This window comes from Natator depressus, chromosome 9 (assembly GCF_965152275.1).
Source record: "Natator depressus isolate rNatDep1 chromosome 9, rNatDep2.hap1, whole genome shotgun sequence".
NCBI classification, from domain to species: Eukaryota; Metazoa; Chordata; order Testudines; family Cheloniidae; genus Natator; species Natator depressus.
The window spans coordinates 67,199,073-67,218,736 of NC_134242.1; the positions used below are offsets into that span (position 1 = coordinate 67,199,073).

The following is a 19,664-nucleotide window of genomic DNA, read 5'->3' on the forward strand; positions in this document are numbered from 1 at the left end:
CGAACACTTTGCAAACAGCTTTGCGCAGTAAATTCTTCCCTTGGACAACTGTTTCTGTTAAGTGATATCTTAGTAAGGATGGCTCGGTCTTTCCATGGAGAGCAGTTGCCAACCTATGCTAACATACATGTCTACTGCTTTTTCATTTGCTCTTCAATAAAGTCTTTCTAGACTCATTACTGCATGTTACATACCTTCCTTCATTCTGTTCATGCTCCTGACAATTATGAATGACAAGACGGTATCACATAAATGTTTATCTTAGGATTTCATAGGATATCAGTGATGGAAGGGACCGAAGGAGGTCATCTAGTCCAACCCCCTTCTCAAAGCAGGACCAGTCCCCAATTTTTGCCCCAGATCCCTAAATGGCCCGCTCAAGGGGCCCCCTCAAGGATTGAAATCACAACCCTGGGTTTAGCAGACTAATGCTCAAACCACTGAGCTATCCCTCCTCCCAATCTTAGGTGATAAACACGTAAAAATCTGTACGGTGACTAGCCAGGCTGCATGTCTAACTCTTCATCAGCAATGGAGTTATATTGGATGGTGGTTTTGGACTGGGTGGTCCTTTGAATAAGGAGTCAAACTTTATTTATCTGGATTAGTGGTTGAAGTAGTTCTGCAAACTTCAGGTATATTTTTATTTTTTGTGTCCCCCCACACTTGTTTTGCTAATTAGCAGGAATTTATTGACCCCCCCCCCCCCCCGCAACTTAGTCACATGCCACACCCACACTATTTTTCTATTACAAACAGCACTAGTCTCTTTCTTGCTATCTCATTTTGTGTCATCTCTAATTCAGTCTGCTTAAAGTTGAAAAATCTAATACAATTAACACTTTGAGAGCAATTTTAGACTTGAACCCAGAACTTCAGAGCAGCATCATAGGCACCTTTGCATTGAGAATATTAACTCCTCTCTAGTAATACTAATTAAACATAATGTCAGTGGTTTACAATGTTGTCTTAGGTTGAGAAGAGCCTGCTGTGACCTAAAGGGCAAGGCAAAGCTGAAGTTTTTTTATGGAAAATAAGTGTTAAGTACAATTCTAAACCATTGAAGAAAGTAATGGCCATTTTTGGCAAGCTATGGTTTTAGTGGTGTTTTAGCCACTCCACAGCAAACTAGCTACATGAAAATACATTTGTATCGTTATCATGGCAGTGTGAAACAAGAATACCCTCATATGTCTTACTTTACAGAGGACTGCAGCTTGAATACATAAACAAAGGGAGAGTGAATTTGACGTAGAAAGCATGGATCAATAGAGGCCTGATTTTCAAAAGTGCTGAATACCTACAAATCTCACAGTTAGCATCTCTAGAGATTAAGTCATAAATCAGGATCACCCCGAGCACTGAAACTTAGTTTGTATTGCACATCTTACTATTTTTTATTTCTATTATGGGGGCAATTAGTAATCTCTATCAGGATTCCATGGTGAAGGGCTCTGGACAAACAGGTAGGAATCAGACCATATAAAAAGACAAGTAACATGCAGAGCGGTGGCAAGAGATGATCAAATATGTACAATTTTCATACGTTGTATGGTAGGTAGTCGTTTTTATTTGCATGTAAACAGAACCAAACTAAAACCCAATAAAATTAACAAAACAGAAAAAATCCCAAGACTTTATGGTTGTTTTGTCTTCCACATATAATTGTTGTGAATATAGTCCTGTGTAACCCTTGAAGGATACAAGTCTTATCAGAATTTGTTTGGTTAACTAGTTAGATTGGATACAATGCAAGAATAGATTACTCATAATTGTTCTCACAATATGTTGGTACTTATACTCCCGATTGATTTTAAGTTATATTGAGAAATACAAATATTAAAAGAACCTGAAACTTTGATGTTTGATTAAGTTTTGATGGGGGGGAGGGTGTTGAGTAGGGCTTTTATTTCATTTTCACTAGTTTGACTATCTGCAATATGTCAAACTGACTTGTTTTTATTCATGTCCGAAAAGAAGTTGTAATGTGACCTTCTTTGACCACTAAAAGTATTATATTTGGCTACCAGAACTGCACAGATGCTCCATTCTTACACAGCCAAGGATGCCTGTGGAGCTAGAAGAGTATCAGTTGTGCAGAACCCTAACTGAGAAGAGATAGTTGGCTTGTTACATTAGGGGAATTATTTTTATTTTCTTCTACCGCCAACAAATGTTCATGTGCAAAAATGTTAAGCTATTTACAGTAGATCAAGAGAAGAATGAGACTTTGTACTTGTGTCGTTGCCTGCACTTAACTTTGATTATTTAGAATTAAATTGTGTTATGATTGTATTCAGAACCTCTTTTGTCCGACTAGTATTGTAGGTGTGTTTAGCACATGCATTTTATCCTCTACTGTAATACATGTATTCATTACTGATCACTCACATTACCAATAAATTAATGACCCACTCTTGAAAAAATTTAACATTTCGATATAACTTTATTTAAAGGTCTGGAGTGGGGGCTGCAATTCTTTGTATATCCTGTTAAGAAAAGGTTTGAAGGCTCCAACCTCCCTCCCCCTCACCCCCGCCCCGTTTCCTACATTGGGTGTGTTCCCACTGAAAGTGGTATTGCAAGTACGTCCATGCCAGCTCCATGAAAATGGCCACAGTCTAAATGTAAGAGGCCCCAAGAGAAGAATGCTACAGTTTGTTGCATACCCTAAATTTATAAAAGGAAATACCAAAAACCCTATTAGAACACTATTAGAACACTACCCTATTAGTACACTATTAGAAACAGTAGAAATGGGAAAGAGGGGGAATGAGAACTAACTATGCAAATTTATCTTTTAACACTGTGTAAATATCTCAGGATTAGAACTGGTTGAACCTACTCATGAACCATTTCACAGGTTCTTTATACCCCTCTACTCCTCTTCTCAAATATTTACATGGCAAATGTTGAGTCCATAGCTGAGATGCAGTCTTTGAAGAAACTAATGGCCTTATTTTCAGAGGTGCTGAGCACCTGTCTCTCCCATTGTCTCAAATGTGGATGTTCAGCACTTCTGAAAATCAGACCAGTGATTGAGTTTGTGACCAAACAATTAATTTAGACTGGTAGCAAAAGTAGTTAATTAAAGATACGGGCCTGACTTTGGGACACTGGGAGTTGGCCAAAACTCTCATTGATTCAACATGTCTGTAAATTGGGCCTTATGTTGTAAAATCAATGTACAAAATCAATACTATATGTGCAGCTAACATCCTAAAACTCTGATTGCAGATTCCATGTACTCAGTAAACGTGATTACTCACTATGAACAGGTGGCAAACAATGCATAGCTCAAACTTGTGTGTAAAAACAATTTTTCACAAAGCAAAAATATTTGATGTGTTTTCCTCTCATTCTCGTCTTCCCCCAGAAGTGTTCAGGTCCACTGGGAACACAATCTGGAGTATACACTGCCAAGTTCTTCCTGCTTTTTGTGATTTTTAGACCAACCTTATGAGAGTGTTGAACATACATCATTTTTAGTGATCTAGCAGTATGAACTTTTAGCTGGTTGCAGTCCAGCAATATTGTACGACGATGATACATGTTTTCAGTTGATCAGTGATGTTTACTATGTTAAGCAGGCACATCTCAGAGAAGTTATACAGACATAGTAAATCTTAAAATAATTAAACCAAACCCCATATCATATTGAAATTACTTTAAAGGACGGTAATATTTTGTGTGACATTTTAATCTTGTCTACTACAATTTATATTTTGTCCATAGAAAATAAATTTATAAAGAGGATTAAATCTATTTTGTCAAGAAAATGCATTAGGGAGGCCCAGAGCACGTGCTGCTATAATGGATTATTACACAGGTTTCACAGCCATTTGGCAAAATACAGTCTAGGGGATTCATTCAATTCATACAGGGTTTTTTTTTCTTCATTTAATCTCTAGTGAATAAATATTGATATGGAGGGACTATCTATCTAGGTTTTAATACACCCATTAATTATGGTATCTGAGTACCTAATTGTATGAACAACATACTATTGATCATACATACTATTGAGGGTACATCTACACTGCAACTGAGACCGTGCTTCCAAGCTCAGGTAGACAGATATGCATTAGCTCTGCTTGAACTAGGGCAGCTGCTGGGGTTATCTGCCCAAATACATATCCCGCGAGTCTGGGTGGGTTTGCACTCAGGAGGCTAACCCGAGTTGCTGCCATGCTACCCCTGGCTATCCTGCTATTTTTAACATGCTAACTTGAGCAGAGCTAGCATAAGTCTGTCTATCCAAGCTAGGAAGCACACTCCCAGTTGCAGTGTAAACCTATCCTAAGGCTCTTTAGTGAACCAAAATCTGTGTTGAAATATAGAAATAGCGACTTTGTTATTTTTTTAAAATGGTTCTCTGTTGTACATTATGACCGCAGTGTTCATTTATTAAAAGTAATTAAAATAAGGCAGTACTTAAAGTGAATTACTCTAGGTGATGGTACACCTTTGTGCAGACAAAACTTAGCCTCTGAACTAAAAAAATGGTGGAGATAAAGGACAGCCATGCGCACAAATGCATGGTTATAATGTAGGCGTGAGTCCTGTTTTCACAGACTGCTTTAACTGCTGTATTGCTGTCCATTTTTTCAATCCATATTTCAAATATAACTACAGTATCAGCGCATCTCATAGTTCCCGAGGCTTTTCTCCAGAAGTCTTCATAACCTCTTCAAGAATGAATAAGTTGAGCTTCTACAGTCAATTGATGAAGCTGTTGGAACTTACAAGTGAAATCTCAGCCCTGTTTGAAGTCAGTGTCAAAACTCCTGTTTAATTCAGTGGAGACCCCTGTATTTTAATTCTCCTGGGTTGTTATTTCTCAGCTCTACTGGCAAAACCTGAAAGCTTCTGTACTTTCACAGCTCTGGGTTTTTTGTTTGTTTGTTTGCTTTTTTAAATTTTTTCTACTCTTGAATAGTAACAGGAAATTAAGAGATGAAAACTTTAAATTAACATTAACATAACATGTAAATAATTAAGGTATCAGAATGCCATTAGCTTTGGTACATTTGCATGTAATTTGACTTTCCTATTCTGCTGCTTTTTAAATGTTTTAAAAGAATAAAGGAACATAAGGTTTGCCAATCATCATATTGATAACTGTTTATGTTAAATATCTGAAACTGTTTAAGGGAAAGTTATTAAATTTTGTTCATATGCTAGGTATTCTAAGTATTAAACCGCTATAGAGAGACCGAATGTTTAAATGAAATGGGTGATGACTGAAGAAACAATTATTGTATATTAATTTAATTATTGAATAGACTTTTAAACTTTGTTTTAAAATAGGAGCAATGTACAGCACAGCAAATATCTACTACAATATAACAGAAGCCTCCTTTACTCTGCATGCTGTGCAACACTTTCGCTGCATATGAGGAGTTATAAACAGTGGACATGTTCTCCATCATTCTCATGTGGTATTTAAGTGATGGCATTGGAGTGTGGGCAATGGCTTTTGCTCTGTGAAAGACCAACTCTAGTTTACCATCAAGGAAGATCTCAGATATTTGCAACAAATTACAGAGTGCTATGTGGACAGGCAAGGGTAAAGGAGAGAGCTGTGGATAGGAAAAAATATTGATTTCATTTCTCCAGTAAGTACAGTGGAATTCTTCCCTCAAGTCAAGGTGGAGAGTAACTTTTCAAGGTAATATTTAACCTCAGTGTCTCATTAATGAAGCAGGAGTGGCATTAACTTATAGGTTTAATATGTCTTACATCACAGCAATTTAACATCCCAGTATTTCTGAGAATAAATGAGTCCAATTGTATGCCACATACCCACTACCTTTTGGGTAGCAGCATTTCACATTCCTAGCTACTCCATTTTGATTAACTATGTACAAAAGTCAAATGAAATGGTGAAAGCATTTGAGTGTTTGGGTAGAGAGAGCAAGGTAGAGACAAATGAAACTGATTCTACTTCTCCTTTTGGCTATTCCTACCACAGCTTCTTATTGCTGAAATTCACAACTGCATGATGCACGATGATGGCTCTGGAAAAGCTGTATCAGTGTCTCAGGTCAGTGATCCAGGGATTATTGGTTAGAAGTAAATATGTTTTGATCATCAGACATTAATGTCTTCAAAGGAAATGGTTAATACACTAAGTTCAAATATATCCAGAGTCAGATATACAGATTCAGACATCTCAGATTAAGATAGGAGTTGCATAGTGGTGTCAGCAGTACTTCATACATTTATATGGAGATCATGACAACTGTATAAATGTTCAGCAATTTTCCTGAGACAACTGTGTAATAGCATTGCTGCAATCATATGGGCACAGACAGAATCCTATTTTATTCCAATGAGAAACCCTTATCTTAATGACAGTCAATGATTTCAGTTAAAGCGTTTCCTATTTCATTGGCACTGAAGCCTTTATACAGTGATTCCAGTGAAATGGGGTGGACGATCCCCATTTACAAATATATTTAAGCATCTATCTTAACGCTTCCCTCCGTTTCATGCCCTTATTTGCAAGATTATTTCCATTGCATTGAGTTATATATACATCATTCACTCTAGGGTATACTTAAAATGGGGTTAAAGTTGGAATGGGGGAAGCTTTACTGTTTGTAGTCCTGTTCATTTTACTCAACATTTGTTGTTTTTCAGTGACTGTAAATGATTTTTTTTTTCAAATAAAATCAGCTTAGTTTTGAACTCATCCATATTGTGCAACTAAAACTTACAAAATAATCTTTCTGAAGCATGGAGATTTGAATGTTCAGGAGGCTAAATAAGAGCACCCAATACATTAGGTTTGAAGAAAGAAAAATAGTTTGTCATTCCAAAGAAAAAGTCTGTTCAAACAGTCTTTCTTAACTTGCAAATCATTGGAACTAATTTTCCCTCAAATATTGACATAAATTACATTCACTAGAGCCCAGCTCCTTGTTTGGTCTTAGGGGCTGTTCCAGCAAGAAGTTCAATAAAATGTATTTGGAAAATTGAGTTTATCAAGCTTAAAAATCTTGAGATAAACTTTAAATACAAGTCTGAGTACTTAACAATACAATTAAGACCACTAATCTCCAAGCATTAAAATGTCTTGTAACATGCCTTATCATATGAATGAAGGGAGTTTGAACCTAATACAGCATAAAAGATTACACTAATTGTGGTAATATTTAGTGTTCATTTAAAAAATGGCTGCTCTTGAAAAAGCACTTTCTGAGCTCTTGTAATAAGGTCATTGACAAGCTCCTAAACATTCTGCAACATGGTAAATCCTACAAGGGCTCAATGTGCTCATAGTTCTTAACTGACTGTTTTGCTTTATTTGGAAGCAAACAGTCATTGTATTGGAAAAAGCACATATTTGTAAAGCTGAAATGTAACATTTTGGGCATTCCTTTGAAAAATCAACATTGGCCAGCAGTTACTAAATTGTAGTGTGTGTTAATATTTTTTCTGTCGCATTAGTTACCAGTGTGTGGTAAGTTTTGGCAGATTCTAAATTTTTAATGGCAGCTATCAATAATCATATTGAACACTTAGGGGCAGAGATTTTAGGCCAAAGTCTCAACCAGGATAGATGCAATAAGAGTCTGCAAATCCCTAGGTTCGAAAGGCATATCTGGTGGTAATAACTTAACTATCCATGTGTAGGTGCAAATGGGTACCTGAATATTTGCAGAAACCCTTGTTGAGCTCCACTTTGAAAACTGCTTTATCTGCTATGTTTAATTTGCTTAATTTTTGGTGGGTGTTCATGCTACCTCTTGATTCGAAACTTTGACTGGCAAATAGTTGCTGTCCAAATTGTTTTTTGTTAATGTGAGGTACACATCCAACTACCCTTGTAAGTAGAACAATGAACTTGTTGGTTCCACCAGTTTTCAAATTACTGCTGAACAATTTGACACATCTCTAGTCCTTCCACTCCTCTATCTCTTGAACAAATTGCTTCAAAAAAGAAGTATGATGCACAGAAAAATCTTGAGCTGTAAATTCTTAACTCTATGTTGACTGTCATTAGTACTGGTACTGTTCTGAGACCAAATGCTCTATAGATATTAAAGCATCAGTGAAGCTTCACTGACTTTCCTTACTACCACATATTAACAACAATATTATTATGTACACTGCAGACAAGACTCTATTTTAACTGAAGTGTAGGGTGACCAGACAGAAAATGTGAAAAATCAGGATGGGGGTGGAGGGTTATAGGAGACTATAGAAGAAAAAGACTCAAAAATTGGGACTGTCCCTATAAAATTGGGACATCTGGTCACCCTACTAAAGTGGGACTAATATACTTTTTTAGAATATACTTATTGGAAGCCCTTGAAACTTGCGTAGCAAAATGCAAACACATGGAATAGTTTTGGCTGGAATATGGGTAAAGCAATGATTTGTGATGAGGTTCAAGATATAATTAGATTAAAAAGTCATGGTGCAAATCTACATCAACCAAAAATATATGCACATGCAGGTTCATTAAATCCTATAAATTCAAACCTCCAAATTTTGTGCCACTTTCTTTTTTATGTGGTCTGATTTCCTAATGATTCATCCTGGTAAATAATCTTAGTGACAACTGCATAAACAATAAGTTTAAAAAAATGGTTTCCTCTTGAAAATCATAAAATACACATGTAACTCAAGAGCTGATCATGTGTTCTCATCTATGTAGTCTATTCAGCGAAGCAGCAATAATGACTGCTTTTCTACAACAGCAAAACAATGGTGCAGAAGAGAAGCAACACCCCCACAACCCAACACTAGCAGACCCTCTACTTTCACTATCTGCAATCAACCTATTTAAAACTGTACCCTGCACAGACTAAACTGCCGTTTCAGTTATTGTGAGAAGTCCCTATTCAACAGTCTAAAGAATAAATTTTGTTTGGAAAAAAATCAATTAAATACCTTTATGGCTTCAAGTTCTCAAGTTTTTTAATTAGAAAGACTGCAACATGTTTCAATTTAAGTGATTGTATTGCAATGAAAGTGCCATGGCCCTGGTGCTTCAGGCCAAAGCAGACTTTGTCAAAATGACCTTGTAAAATGAAAATGCTAATATTTGGACAGATTTGCTAAGAAGGTATTTAACAATTTGATACCTTAATGCAGTGGTTCCCAAACTTGTTCCGCCGCTTGTGCAGGGAAAGCCCCTGGCGGGCCAGGCCGGTTTGCTTACCTGCCGCGTCCACAGGTTCGGCCGATCGCGGCTCCCACTGGCCGCAGTTCGCTGCTTCAGGCCAATGGGAGCTGCTAGAAGCTGCTGAGGGACATACTGGCCGCCGCTTCCAGCAGCTCCCATTGGCCTGAAGCAGCGAACCGTGGCCAGTGGGAGCCGCGATCGGCCGAACCTGTGGACGTGGCAGGTAAACAAATTGGCCCGGCCCGCCAGGGGCTTTCCCTGCACAAGCGGTGGAACAAGTTCGGGAACCACTGCCTTAATGCATGATGTATTATTTTTGTTAGTGTCATAATAAGGCAAGCAGAGCTGGATAGTGAGCTAATTTTATATATCCTGGAGTTGCTATGAAGTGAGGATACAGAATTTAAGACTGCTCATTGTAGTAAACATGAGGTACATTTTAACAGGCCTGTTAATAGCACACAGTATTCAGTACATTGATCCTTGCCAGACTCAAGTATACAAGGTGGTGGCAGGCCACACTTTTGTTACTCCTTGAAATATTTCCAGTGGACAGAAGTGTAGTGATCATTCTTTTACACCTAATTTAACATCCTGCAGTATTGTCAAGTCAGTTCCAGAAACTGCATGTAGGTAATGTGCCTATTTGAGGAAATGTGTAGGTTTTATTGGAGGTGAGGTGGGTGTAGGGGAGGATGTGCTCCATCAAGTTATGTCCTTTGGTCACGTATCGTGCACCTGTTCAGGGAAAGGTTAGGAATATTTGTTTTATCTCTAATCTTTCAATAATGCTGTGTGCTCACTCTTTTTCAAATTGCAGAATTTTGCTAAGTGGTGTGAGTGTATCATAGCTGCATACTCCTTTGAAAAATCTAAGCTCACATGTGAGACTTAAGTGTTTTTCTTTTTTCACTTGCACTGTCTTAACATTGAACAAATGGTTAGACACTAGAATTGTAAGAAATCCATTATTCTAGAAAGGATGAAATCATGCTTCTCTGGCTAGAAGGCCCTGGATTTTGATATTCACTTAGGCATGAGTCCAGCTGAATATGACAAAAAATACTTGTGGTATAGTTAGTCTCTAAGGTGCCACAAGTACTCCTTTTCTTTTTGCGGATACAGACTAACACGGCTGCTACTCTGAAACCTAAAATTAGCTTTTGGTATTCAAAACTTTTTATTTGCTTCTGAACACTCAGGGAAAACAAATTGTTTTATTTTTATCTATAGGATTGCATCTGAAAGAGTATGTCATGAATACGAGCTCAAATAGTGATGAGAGTTCACTCCAGAAAACCATTGTTTAAAAAAAAAAAAAAGCACTTTTCTTGCAACTTAAATTTGTCAGATTATGAAGGTTTGGAGGTAACTTGAAAACAGTCAATGGGACAACTCCTAAGCAGACATCTATTGTTGTACTGTTATAATGCCCAAGATCCCCAGACATGGACCAGGATCCCCCTTGTGCTAGGTGTTGTAAAAACACAGAACAAAAAGATGCTCCTTGTCCCAAAGAGCTTAGAGTCAGCTTCTTTGTTAAAGTGAGATCACACAGTCAAGCAATATAAACAACATGTGACTAACGTGCCAAGTCATAAGAGGTAATTACCCACAGGAATCAGTTTGCAACCAAGCCATTGGCTAAAACTTAATCATACAAGCTATTTTATCAAGAGCAAATTAACATTCATTGAAATCACAACCTGTTCATTACAGCTTTTTGGAAAAAGGAAAATAGTTTTGCAAAAATGATTGTGAGACATTTTTGTTCCAAAACTGAACCTTTTTTCCCACCATTTTCTTGACATGTTTGACAAAACTGAATGATTAATACGTACTCTACTGGGTCTTCCACAAGTTAACCCCTAACCATTTTGATTGACAGGCCAGCTGATACAGTATGGGGTGCTCAAGGGAAATCAAAAACCCTCTAAAACACCATCCATGCTACAGAAAAATTCCTTCTGAACTATAGATAGCAGTCAACTACAGCCCAGAGCAAAATGCAGGAGGCATAGCACCTTTAAAGATTCTTACATCTAAATTATACTAGTCTTCTTGCCATTGGGGAATACAAACCAGCCAGCGGATGGGTAGAAAGCAAGAGAGGAGAGAACAGAATGCCTTCCAGCAGAAGCAGGACAATCTATATAATATTGCACACACAAAGACAATGAAGGCAGCCGATGGGGGAAAAGTATTAAAACATTTCAGTAAAAAGGGGGAGGGAGTAAATAAAACGCCCGTCAAGCCCACCACCAGTGGGTTCGACTGGCCTTCACTCTAGCCCCAGCAGCAGTAGAGGGGGAAAAATCAGAGAGGCTGCCTGTTGCCATCTAATGGCTGCCCCACTGATGATCTTCCCTGGTGTACCTTTCCAAAGATTCCTGATCAAAGCTATCAGCTATCAAATAACGCTACTGAAGATGGAGGAGTCTGCAAAGATTACATTTGCTAGTACAGTTTAGCCAGATAAATATAATTCTGTACATCATGAATATAACTGTATACTGATTCAGGGCAGGTCTCCACTGCAGATTGATTATGATGGTGTGCGAAGTACATAAACTGCATGTCCCCTTACCATGAGCATAAAGAGCAGTGTAGAGGGTGAGACGTTGCTTAAGTGAGTAGGGTAAAGACACCAACACCTTAGAGTATGTACAGCTCTCTACATGCCCAAGCAGTGCTTCCCCCATCCATACTGGTACTTTTAGCAGTGTTGTTTCCTGCTGCCAGAGGCTTTCCCCACTGCAAGGAAAGAACTTGGCTGTGAGAAAAGGCTCTGGCAGGGGAGAGGCAGCAGGGAAAGGCCCCAGCACCACACCGCAGCTAAAGCTTTTCCCTGATGCGGAAAGGTGCTGGAGGAAAGACTTTCCACCATGAGAAAAGACTCTGGCAGGGGGAAGACTCGAGCAGCTCCATCTGGCAGGGAAAGGCTCCAACAGCACAGGCTGCCAGAGCCTTTCCTAGCTTCCTCTTCCCTGCCTAAGCATTTCACTGCTGCATGGAGCTACACAGGAGACTGTGAGCACAGCCTGCTTGTCTACACATAACCTCCATGCCACCACCAGGTGTGGACAAGGCCTATATTTAACACAGAAAGGCCTGAAAGAGTTGCATCAATGATTATGAAGGAAAATTTCCGTGGTATGAATGGGCTATGTGCCATGACCCTCAGGATTATTATAGAATAGCCACCTATTTTTTATACATTTTTTTGTTTGTTTTTGTTAGAACGAAAGGCAGTTTTCACAATGGAAAAATGTCATTTTACCACAACTTTGTTGGCTGAATGAGAATATTTCTCATAAAAAATTCAAATTTGCCTCTGGGCAATAATACAATTTGGATCAGAAGGTAGATTGATTGTGTGTGTGTTTGTTTGTTTTACAATGTGAAAGATTGATGTTATGGATAATATAGAACTGGAGTTATGAGGTCAGAGAAATTAGGAATTTGAAAAAGCAGAGGATGATTCCCGGTAGAAGGAAGCTTTCAGACATGTTGTAAAAGTATCTGAGCTCTGAACGTTCTGAGGTTAGATCAACTATAGAGAAACCTAAGAGATTAGGACTACGTGCTTAATTTTTTAAAAATGTGAACGCAAACCATTAATATTAAAATAATTTTTTGTTAAAATTGCCATTGTTAAAAAAAGCTATGGTTTGGTTTTGGCCATGACTCTGTAGAAGGTGAACAATTTTGTTGCTGCAGTTGAGTAATTTTCCATGCATAATTACAAATGGCTACAATAAGATAAAGATGCCCTGAAAATCAGAAAAAAATGTATTGTATGTACATTATTATTTCTTCCTTTCTCTGGCTCCTTAACTAATCCGACAATGAAATAGAAAATGATAGTCTCCATGTTATTGCATTTTACTACTTTAGCACCTGCATTTTATGACTGCTTATAGGAACTGTATTTTCTATGATTCATGAAATATACAATTCATTACAGAACTACTGAACATTACAGAGCATCTTTCTATCATTACTCGTGGTGATGTGTAGATGTCAGCTGAACATATTATGTAAAATGAAATTGTACAGATAAAAAAACAATCTATTCTTTATACCCAAAATGTGCTTTGACTGAAAGGACATAAAAGTGGAGTTTAAAAAAAGGAACACAAGAGCCAATAACTACTTTAGCTTGTTCATATCATCTTTTTTTAAAATGATTATGCTATAAATGAAAAGAGCTATGGCTATTACCTCATAGGAGTGCTAGGTATGCTAAGCACAGATTGCCAGGCAGCTCAAGCTGCTGCCCTAACAGACTTGCAACATAAGAGCTACAATAAGAAATGCCATTTCAAAAAGGCAGTTCAAAGGTAAGTGTTTCAATTTGAATGGAGAGGGGGAGTTCTTTGATAGTAATCACATCTCTGCTCCCTGATTATAGCCTATCTTGTAAGTGTTAGTGTGATTATCTGTTAGATGGTACAGTATAGCTATATGGCCCTCAACAAAACAGTGTTAATATTGCATTAACATGCATCATCCTTGTGGTGGTTTCCAAATTGGTGACTTTTAAACTCAGTAGCATGTAAACATCGCAATTAATGCTGGGGCCGGTGATTGAGTATTGTAATGTGGGTAACATGATTATCCTGTCACTGATGACTGTATTATGTGCTGCCTCATTGTGATAAACCGTTATGAAATGCTCGTTAGCAGTCCCTATGATCAGTATATTAAAAGGCTTAAATGAATATTAACATTAGTGGAAAGTGCCAAATTTACAGTCTTGGGGTGAAGTTTTGCCATTGACCTTAGGGGAGCCAGGATTTCATCCCAAGAGGCTGGGATCCTCTTACCACAGAGCAGGGACAACACAGGTAGTGCTATCTTCTTTGGCTCTTATTTAGGCAAAAGGGTTTGCCACCCCCCTGAAAGCAAAGACCAAAATAGATGGAGGACTAGATTTTTTTTTGTTGTGGTCTTTGCTGTCACAGGCTGTGACAGAGTGCTGGGATTCAACAGTTGAGACAGCACTGATCACTTAAACGCTAATTAACTCCTCCCTTTCTCCCTCCTCCCCATGAAGCTGACTGCCTAATTAGCAGATTAGAATGGGCTGGGGAAGATTAAAGAGCTAATTACCCATTAACGCAAAGGGTAGAGAGAGGCAGTGCTGGGGGGAAAGGCAGTCTAGGACAGCCAGAATCAAGAAGGATCTCTAGGAAGAGAAATCTCTTTTCTTGCCTTGGTAGAGGGCTGAGGCGAAACAGATGTTGCAAATGATGTGGTGTATGGATCAGTAAGGTGGTGGGAAGGGCAATGCAAATAAACTACATGGTGGTGTTTAACAACTGAAGGTCTCTGAATTGTCTGTGTAGACAGGTGCAGGACCTCACCCTGTCACACATGCTTTTTTAATTGCAGCATATTGTCTTAATTGTTTGTAATTAAACAATTAGCTACCAGATAGCTCATACTAAAATCCCCCACTCAAAAGAAGTATAAGCAAGTAATTGCAAGTGGAAGGTGTATTAACATTTCCTCCAAAGGTATTGCTAGTAAGTATACTTGGCTTTATTTATTTGATAGAAGCTACTTGAATAAAAACAGGTAGGATCACAACAATGGAAACTGTTAATGTAAATTATTCTAGCCTTAATGGATATACAACAAAAGTCTTGTATGACATTATTATAAGAATTATGTCAATGCAGTGCCTCTTGCCTGCTTGAGATGTTGATTTCTGTCTAGTGTAATAGAACATCCCCAGGACATGAGTTTGTGTTGCTATATTTTTGCAACATATTTTAGGTATGTTACTTATTTTTGATCAAGCGGGGTGTTATCCTATTCCTATCCACACTGTATGTGTCTAGACAAATTTATACTCTGGAGATTATCCAGAATGAAGTATATTTGTTAACTTGATCTTTTACATCCAGGTAGTACCCGAACAGGTATTGAAACCTCTTTTAACTGACAATGCAAAAGACTGACAAAAACAGGTTGCTGAGTAGATGTGGTCTTCTAATGTGCATTGAGTAGGATTGTAGTGTGTGTGTCTGGACACTTGTTGAGTCAGTCTCTTATGCCAGAGGCAGCCTTACGGGTGATTAATTGGACAGGTTCCTTTGTACTAAATAGATGAAATTTTTCAAATTTTCATTTTCTTGATTCATATGGTTTTAATATGCAAAGTACTCAGTGTCATGCAAAACAGGATCTCTGTATGACTAAAGTATGTGACAAAGTTCCTCCTCTGCCTTGATGGGTCCTGCGCTTTTTGGCAGATTTGCTCACCTCAGAGGTTCAATGCAGTCCTCAGTTTGGCCTCCTCTGCTAGAGGCTCAAGCCTGCCGTTCACTCAGCTAACCTCATCACTGGCCAGCATGGGGGAAATGGACAACAGTCTCTGTTGTTCCACCTAGTGGTTGGGGACAGGCCAAATCCCTTTCCCAATTAGACCTTCCCTTCTGGTGTTGCTCATAGACCCGGTCAACTCCTCCTGTGCCCAATCAGGAGTTAAGGGGGCCCACCCTCTACACCAGGTTCCAGCCCAGGGCCCTGTGGATAGCAGCTGTCTACGTCTCCTGTATCAGCTGTGTGAGAGCTACAACTATAACTCCCTGGGCTACTTCCCCATGGCTTCCCCGCAGCACCTTCTTTATCCTCACTGCAGGATCTTCCTCCTGAAGCCTGATCACGCTTGTACTCCTCAGTCCTCCAGCATCACGCCTTCTCACTCCCTGCTTTTTGCACACCCTCCACTAACTGATGGGAGGTCTTTTTTAAACCAGGTGTCCTGATTAGTCTGCCTACCATAACTGATTCTAGTATCTGTGGCGCCTTAGAGACTAACAAATTTATTTGAGCGTAAGCTTTCGTGAGCTACAGCTCACTTCATCGAATGCATCCGATGAAGTGAGCTGTAGCTCATGAAAGCTTATGCTCAAACATATTTGTTAGTCTCTAAGGTGCCACAAGTACTCCTTTTCTTTTTGTGAATACAGACTAACATGGCTGCTACTCTGAAACCTGATTCTAGTATGTTCTTAATTGGCTTCAGGTGTCTTAATTAGCTTGCCTGTCTTAATTGGTTCTAGAAGGTTCCTGATAGCTCTAGTGCAGCCCCTGCTCTGGTCACTCAGGAAACAGAAAAGTATTCATCCAGTGGCCAGTATAACTGCCTTCTACCAGACTCCTGTACCCCACTGATCTGGGTCTATCACAAGTAGTTGTCACAATATTTAAAGTATGCGTAAGGTACCATATCTCAGTTGATGATATGATCATCTATGACTAACCTATTACAATTTGTTAGCACAGAACTGACCTTTTTCTTGTAAGCAAAGGGCACATTTTACAGCTTTCTGAACATGTCTTATCTACTTAGAAGGTTTTATAGAAAAGTAAGATGTAGTGACATTTAGTTTTATTCTAGTTCACTGCCATTAACCTCCTCCTGCTGACTTTAGATAGTTGTGCTTAGTGCTTTATCAGAAGAGAGCATATTAAGCTTATTCAGGGCTTGAAGTTGAGGCATGTTAGCATATTACAAATTGTTATATGAGTGCAATATTTAAATGAAGTTGTTTCATGATACAGTGCACATGTGCCTGGCTATACATGTGTAGACAATCATGTAATTACAAAACACAGCCTAGTGAGAGAACTGCTAATCTACTGTCAATACTGAAACACTGTTCCTTTAAATACAGAATGACTTCCTATGAGCAGTAATCACTAACTAGCTTAACGTCCGTGTGCTTAGATGTACAGGAGTCACACAAAATAACTTGCATGCTAAAGTACTTCCAAACATTCCTGTTTCATTTGGTATGCAATTCCATTTCCACTTATGCGACGCCATGCCATTTAGTATGCTCAGTGCTTTGCACCCCGCAGATCAATTCAGCTATGAAGTTAACAAAGTATGGAAGCTTTCTGTGAGCATATATTCAACCATGCGTTTGCTTTCCTTTTTTTCTGCAGTATGTTTAATGGATTTGGACATAAAAATCTAAGGCATTTCACAGGCTGTTTGGTATGTATGGGAAAGCACAGTTCAAAATGAGATTTTCATTTCAGTTAATGTAATGTTTGGTGTCAGATTTACTGAAAGCTGGATAGTTATACTATCTGAGCAACAAAGGAATCGTATCGTCCCTCCTCCACCCCTATGGTTAGTCTTCCCTGGATTTGTTCATTACACTGATAAATGGTTTCCACAGGGAACATTAGAAATGCTCCAGACTAAGAAAAAATAAAGTCAGAATTGCATAGAAAAGTATCTGAAGCAGACTGGAAGCCACCTCCCTCTTGTTAATTATTGCTTTGGGTGGGTGGGGGTTTTTTAAGTTATATTACAGCTTCCAATATGTGAGGATGTTGATGGATTTTGAAATCAGAGCATTGAATAGGAGGTCAATCCAAACTTGCATTGACTGCTAAATGTGCTTTGCCTACTTACTTATTGGAACCATACTACTGAATGGCAGAATAAGGTTATTTTGGATTTTATGCTTAGCCAGGCACAGGACTCTTGCTAAGCAAGTAATATGCAGTGTGGCCATATATAGAGATGAGAAACAGCCTGAGGAGGAGTCTCATTTCCTTGAGTATCTTTCCTGTCTCTTCAAACTTTGTAGACTAAAGACAACAAAGTTAAAATAACATTACACTTATATTTACATTCAACTAATTGAAATAGCCTCTATTTCCTTTGCCATAGGATGTGGTTCTGAAGGCAGAATCCTCTAACCAAGAAAAATTGTTTATTATGGTTATTATTTATTAGTCACAAACAGTTTTATCCTGGTATTATCTTTCTAGAAAGGCAGATCACGACAAATGTCTGTACTCAACATGTTTCCTCTTACGCATCATGAGATTTTCAAAATGACACTCAGTTATTTGCTGAGAGCATAAATTCCAGTTCCGATTTGTAAAGACAAGCCTGGAGGACAGGAGGATAATTGCTAAACAGCTAATCAGAACTCCAGAGATATAAAAGCTCAGAATCTGTATGCTAACATCTTAGTTTCCTTCCCCCCCCCCCCCCCAAGCAAAATGTTTTGGTGCTTTGTGAGGAAAATAAGTATAGCACCCAGTAAGTGGACAAAGTTTTATTATTCTCTAAAGCTGTTAAGCTGAAGGCAATTGGACAGATTTACAGGGAATTGTGGATATAATGACAAGGAATCCTGTGCATGTTTTTCAGGACAAGTTCTGCACCATTGTGACTTAATCAGAACAACAGTCTTGTGATACCTACCACAAACATGTCCATAAAGGCAGTAATAACGTAATTACAACAACAGTCTTTATAGGACCCATGGAAAACAGTTACTACTTCACTAGAATTGAACATATGCCAACCTGGGGGAAGAGGAGGGGGAGGAATGACTTTATAAATATTTCTGAAGTTAAACCTAACTTTGAGCTGAGAAATTTCCTTGATCCTGCACATATGACTAAGGATGAACTATGTCAACATTGGTATAGTGTTCCGAATAACCACACTTGAACGTAAGAGAGTCCATGTGATCTTGTTGTTTCCTACTTTCATGCCCATATACTGGGATTGATTGAGGTGGAAATGCTTGTTTGAAAGTGCACCAAACCCAAAGATATGCCTAAACCACAAATGAAGGTGTGATTGTAGCATGGATAGAAATACCTGTGCTAGCTTTAATCTAATTAGCAGTGATAACAAGAGTAGTAAAGACTTCATGGCACAGACTTGAACACAGGCTAGCAACCTGAAAATGTACCCAGGGTCCCTGGCAGCCTTGTACTGGGTCAACTAGCCTGTGTTGAAATCATACTGCCAAGTCTACTACTATTGTTACCCAGAGTAGCTAGACTAAAACTAGCCTTGGTATATCTACACACAGTACAATCAGACCTTCATTTGCACTGCAGATGTACGCTAAGATGAATTTATATAGGTGATCTGCCTAATGATGTAAGTTCTGTTTTCTGCAGGTCAGATCTCATATGTGCTTTCTGTAAACTCATCCAGATGATTACTGTGAGGCCAATTTAATGGTTGAAGCACAAACACAATCTAGTCAAGCAATGAATCCTTAATGAGTTTTATACTGTCTCTGAGAAAGGAGCTAAGAGCTTACACTACAATGATAACAATGAGGAGTCCTTGTGGCACCTTAGAGAAATTTATTTGGGAATAAGCTTTAGTGGGCTAAAACCCACTTCATCAGATGCATGGAGTGGAAAATACAGTAGGCAGGTATAAATACACAGCACATGAAAAGATGGAAGTTGCCTTACCAAGTGGGTGGTGGGGTCAGTGCTAATGAGCTTGGCCGTAGACAATGGATTGTGTGATGTGGACTGGAGGCATGTAGGTAAGTATAGCAGTCAGAAGGTCCAGGCTGAGGTTGATGGTGGGGTGGAAATTGTTGAAATCCTGGTGGAATTCCTCAAGGGCCTCCTTCCCATGGGTCCAGATAATGAAGACTTTGTAACTTTGTCCTCACCCACAACTATTTCAGATTTGGGGACAATTTATACCTTCAAGTCAATGGGA

At 38.6% G+C, this 19,664-nt stretch overlaps 1 long non-coding RNA gene across 1 annotated transcript in view; it reads left to right on the top strand.

The window, feature by feature from the left end:
- Nucleotides 1-13,431: 13,431 nt before the first annotated feature.
- LOC141993559 (uncharacterized) overlaps nucleotides 13,432-19,664 on the top strand; it is a 293,332-nt gene continuing 287,099 nt past the window's right edge. Inside the window, exon 1 of the long non-coding RNA XR_012640886.1 lies at nucleotides 13,432-13,482. This is a non-coding gene — a long non-coding RNA (uncharacterized LOC141993559). The remainder of the gene's footprint in view (nucleotides 13,483-19,664) is intronic.